At 26.7% G+C, this 5611-nt stretch overlaps 1 long non-coding RNA gene across 1 annotated transcript; it reads left to right on the top strand.

The window, feature by feature from the left end:
- Positions 99 to 2939, top strand: LOC110264874. The gene is made up of 3 exons (XR_002351167.1): positions 99 to 502; positions 2092 to 2209; positions 2784 to 2939. It is a non-coding gene; the product is annotated as an uncharacterized LOC110264874 (long non-coding RNA).

Genomic DNA, 5611 nt, shown 5'->3' with positions numbered 1-5611 from the left:
AATTTGCCGTACATAATTATTTCAATTGCCACTTATTAAATTTTACTTTGCGCCAAAAATAAAAACTTTATCAAAACCGCCTTTTAGTTTGAGGGGATTTAGTTTTTGAGTGTCTTCTCCCTCTACCTAGGTTACCTGGTCAAAAACCAAATCTTTTTTCAGAACTGTCTTTTGGTTTCACCGTTTGCTGGTCAGTTGTTCATCTCCTTCTCCGGTTTGTGGTTGCTGCTCGTGCTTCGTGCTCCTTCTGCGTGCTCTGCCTTTGTCTGTGCGTTGCCGCTCGTGCTCTGCCTCCTGTCTCTGGTCTCAGACATCCACCACTCCAACCTCCAATCTCGCACCTCAGACCACCTCCACCATCGTCAATCGCACTCCCAGGTACCAGCCTTCACTTGCGAACAACCGCTCCGCCTCCTGCATGTGTTTTCCTCTGCCGGTCTCAGAACCTGCGCCCCTGCCAGCCTCAGACACTGCGCCTTCCTCTGTTCATTCTACTCCGTAGGTAGCTTTAACACTTCACAACGCTCTTTTTGTTTTAGGTTTCCTTTCGTTTCAGCTATTCACATTCACCAGCTTATTCGTATGATCATTATTGTGGGATTCGCATTTTGCGTGGCAATGGCATTAGGTATTTCTAGTTTATGCTGCTTGAACTATTTACTAAGATTGAGATATTATTTTCGGATCTTCACAGTGAGTTGAGGTATCTTTTGTATAAATTTGAATTTGTTCGGGTAATTGAAGTTCAAACCCTTTGTATCATTCATAGGATTTTGAGTAATTCGTTATATTGCTTTGTTTCTATCTAAATTGCATATTCTTAATGAGGACAGTATATATGTAAAAGTGTAGAGAGAAGCATCAGAAAAAAGTAGAGAGAAAAAAAAAGTATGAGTCAACAAACAAGTGATTAAATAATATGAGTGAATATTTTTCATTTTATACTTCTGTGATCTATCTATCCATCAAAAAGTTAAAGTTAGAAGTTAAGAATTTATATTATAATGTATTTCTGTACAAAATATTGAAATAACATTAGTTTAAGTATACAAATTATTTTTGGGGTAATATTTAGGTTAAATATATATAATTCTATAGGGTCTATAGATCATTTTGTTTTAGAAATAACAAATAAGTATTCATAAAGTTCTATACAAAACAAAAGGACTCCAAGTGTTAATGATGACCAATTAACTAAACCTTTTTATAATCATCACCTGATGCAGCATGGCTGTTCTCTCTGTTTTTTCACTCTAAGAAATATAGACTATTGAGAATAGAGCAGGTTCTAGTCATGGAAATGCCTAATTTTCTTATAGATAACAAAATTAGATTTCAAACCTTTTCTATCCATGCTCCTCCTCTTTTATAATGAAGTTGCCACTTTTAATTTCTACTAGTTGATTGGTTGCTGGAACACCTTTTGTTGCAAGATATACAAAGTAATGATTATTAAGTATTTGCATTGATTAGCTGGCTCCAACCATACTTCCAAACTAGAAAATTAAAGGCAAAAAATAAAAAATAAAAAAGAAGAAACTGCAAGAAGGCAACCGAGGGTCAATGAGTAATTCTGCCAATGATCCAACTTCAAAGTTGTCGTCCTGTGCTATTTTAGGAGGAGAAAATAGAACAATTGATAATTAAGCTGATTGTTGTTTGTGAGGAATGTGAACCATACATCTTTTGTCTTTTTTCTTTTGGACTTCTTTTATGTTTTACTTGTGTTATTTGAACTCCTTTTATATATAATATATGCTGCTTGTTGTGCTAACATGAAATAATTATGGACATAAATTGAATGTGCTTCTTTATTGCTAGTACTCTTATTGCAAACACAGCAACGAACATGGTAGAATACATAAATTGAATGTGCTTCTTTATTGCTAGTACTCTTAGAGAAGTGACTATTTATATGTCATCTATTATTATCTATTACATATATATTGAGAAGAGTTATGATTAGAAATAGAACTAATAGAAGGATGAATTAAGATTCTTAAACATAATTCATCTACAAATTTCTTTTGTTAAAATGACTTTTATCATATATAACCTTTTGATTGTATCCTTTGTATGGCTTCTTTCTAGAAAAGCGGGAGTCAGTAACAAGCTACACGCACACATATTTTAGTGAAGCTACACGCACACATATTTTAGTGAAGACTACGGCATAATCATGCATTCTAATAAAGAAAGGAGTAAAAAGGTATTTATGACTGGAATTTTGTTACTAAAACACCTAGCGTTTTATTATGTGATTATTTGATGTAATTGACTTTGGTTTTTGACTATGAATTATAATTGTCGTTGATATTATTGTGATTATAGTTTAATGGTTGGATTTACTTTGAGTATGTCTGTGTTGCGATTATTGTTTTGGTTGAATTGAGTGCTTGTAAATGAACCATGTTGCTACCTTGTTAGAATTGGTAATGAAAAACAAAGAGAAAATTATTGAGTTAGAATGATATTACTAAGTAGTAACATGAATAGTGATAAATTAATTTCTAGTATTTTCTGTTTCCACCTTTCACACAATCTGCTCCTTTCACAAATATAGTATTATCCTTGTTATGAACTTCTTAAAATGCTCATGTGTACATATATATTAGTAGTTTAGTACTAAAGCATAGTAGCACTTTATTTTACATCCTCATTGATTATTTTGGCAGCTAAGTATTATTTTACATTGTTATTTTTTTAATTCTTTCGATGATGTACATGTTACTGAAATTTAAATGCAATGTCTTATTAATCTTATAAATCTTTTGTTGTTTTAGATGTCAGGTTCTAAAAAAAAATAAAGAACACTTGTAAATTAAAGTACAAAAAGGTTAAGGAGCAAGAAATGATCAATGAAGAGCAAAAGGTTAAGTTGAAAGATGCTGAGCACAAGTTAAAAGATCAAGGACGTCAACTAAAAGTTCAACACAAAAGAATTGGTTTTACTGAAAAGACAATTCATGCTTTGTATAAAAAGTTGAATCTGCCACTTCCTTCAACCTTGTCTGATTCTATGGAAGATGAGCTTGGGACAGGCTCTAGTGATGATAACATTGGTGATTGATATTTGGAGTATATGTTTTTTTCTGATTTAAATTAAGGAATTTTTAGGTGATTTAGTTAGTACATTTTATTTTATTCATGATATTTGACCTTTTTAAAGGCTTTTTTTTTGTTTTAGTTTAAGTATTTTTTTTCTTATTTTAGTTTGATTACATTTATAGACAAAAATATTTTAATAATAAATATTTTTTTAACTCTTTTATGGTAATTAACTTTTTCATGATTTTATTATGTGTTTAGAATTTGGATGATATAATATGAAAAAAATGATTATGATGGTCTTAATATAGAAAAAAGATCGAATACAATTTATTTTCTAAAATATTTATCTATTAAATAGCAAATTATTTTGTATGAAAATTATTTGAAATATTATATTAAATTTGTAGAAAATTTGTGCGAAAATATTTTTTTGTTTTGTATGAAATTTGTTTCAAATACGTAAATTCTTTTAAATTAAATTTGTCTGAAATTTAATTGAAAAGAAATATTTGATTTGTCTAAAATTTGTTCGAAAAAAATTTGTTATATTTGACTAAATTCGTTAGATATTTGTTTGAAATAAAGTATATTTTTTGTTTGAAATTTGTCTAAAAATTAATATTTTTATGTTTGAAATTTGTCTGAAATACGTTGTTTTTATGTTGGCTAATCTGTCTGAAATTCGTCTAAAACACATCATAATAGTTAGAAATCTAGCAGATAAATGTCTATTCGAAATCTGTCCCAAAATCGTCTGAAAAAAATTTCGGACGAAATTTCATACAAAATTTAAATTTGCAACAAGGCTTTTTGGGACAAAAAAAATTTGTCCCAATTTTGTTTGAAAGAAAAAATTTGTCTGTAATTTGTTCAAAATTTATTTCAATTTCGTCTCAAAATTCGTCTGAAAAAGCCATATATGTGTTGTAGTGCAATTTTTTTCTTTATGTATTACTACTTATTCTCTTAATTCTCGCTTTCATTCAAAAATGAGAAAAAAAATAAGATGTACATTATGAGATCAATTTACAATCCAATTACTTGATCATCTATGTGATCACCAAGCAACCGAATACATAATTTATTCTCTAATTTATAAAATTTAACAAAGACATTGGTAAACATATTGGTTTCGCATTTATTTATATATTTTATTTATTTATGTTATATTTGTAATTATATTATATCTATTTTTATCAATATACTTTTTTAAAAAATACCGTTAGTGTTAGCATATGGTATATTAAATAAATTAAATGATAGAAATACGTAATTATTTTCTTTTTCGGTCAAGATTCAGTAAAATACTGTAATTTATACTTGCAATATCAATATATTAATAGTAAAATAGAGAAAAGAATGTAATATTATATCAAAGAAATTTTTTAAATAATAATTTAACTATTTTAAACGGGATAATTTCATTTAAAAAATTCATAATTCAAACATAATTTTTATACACTTAATAGCTACATTCGAGTTAATATATTTAATATTATATTTAAAAAAACACGAACAATGCACGTCATATTATTTATTTATTAATTAAATTATTATAATTCAAATTAATTTTAATAGAATAATTTAAAATTATAATCTTTTGTTATTTTCATACAATAATAATACATTCTTTATTTTTTTATTATTGAAATTGATTTTTTTAAGGTATAAATTAGGATTTTATCATTTTTTTATAAATTCAACCTTACTTTTATTCTTTTAATTATATAATGAGTGTTCTTACTCAATTTGTTTTCTTTTGTCCTTGTAGCAGAATTGTCTTTTACCATAATTATTTACAATGCATCACCTCCATCATGTTCCATCTCGAGTTGTTTCATTAATTTGGTATTAATTATATATGGATATAAGAGTTCAACACAATAGAGGCAGTGAACTTCATTTTGCTAAATGATAGTTGGATCTTTTTATATATTATAACCAATATAATAAAATATGGGTGAAGTTATCTTTTATAAGAAAGATGAATTTATTATTAAGCTAAACGTGGTTATTCTTGTCTTTCCATATTATATGGATAACAGATGATAGAGCTTATTTAAAATGAAGATAAATGGTCTGAATTTGTATGAATTACATATTGAATCTGGTCAAATTATTTTCGCTAATTATAATTACGAAAATAATTCTAATGTATATTCATAAAAAATCTAGAATTGAATATCATAGATATTATTTAAATAGCTTAATTCTAATATTAGAATTTGATAAATTTAGTTTTTAAAAAATTTAAAAGTTGATTTCGATAACAGATTATTTAAAATGAAGATAAATGGTCTGAATTTGTATGAATTACATATTGAATCTGGTCAAATTATTTTCGCTAATTATAATAATTATAATTATTCTAATGTATATTCATAAAAAATCTAGAATTGAATATCATAGATATTATTTAAATAGCTTAATTCTAATATTAGAATTTGATAAATTTAGTTTTTAAAAAATTTAAAAGTTGATCTCACTTTATTAGTTAAGTCTATTTAATTTAAATATATAATATTTAGTTTATTAATTTTTAATTTTATATTTTTATTAG

Source organism: Arachis ipaensis, chromosome B07 (assembly GCF_000816755.2).
Source record: "Arachis ipaensis cultivar K30076 chromosome B07, Araip1.1, whole genome shotgun sequence".
NCBI lineage: Eukaryota > Viridiplantae > Streptophyta > Magnoliopsida > Fabales > Fabaceae > Arachis > Arachis ipaensis.
Note: the sequence above shows the minus strand (reverse complement) of the source record. Positions and strands in the feature narration are given on the sequence as shown.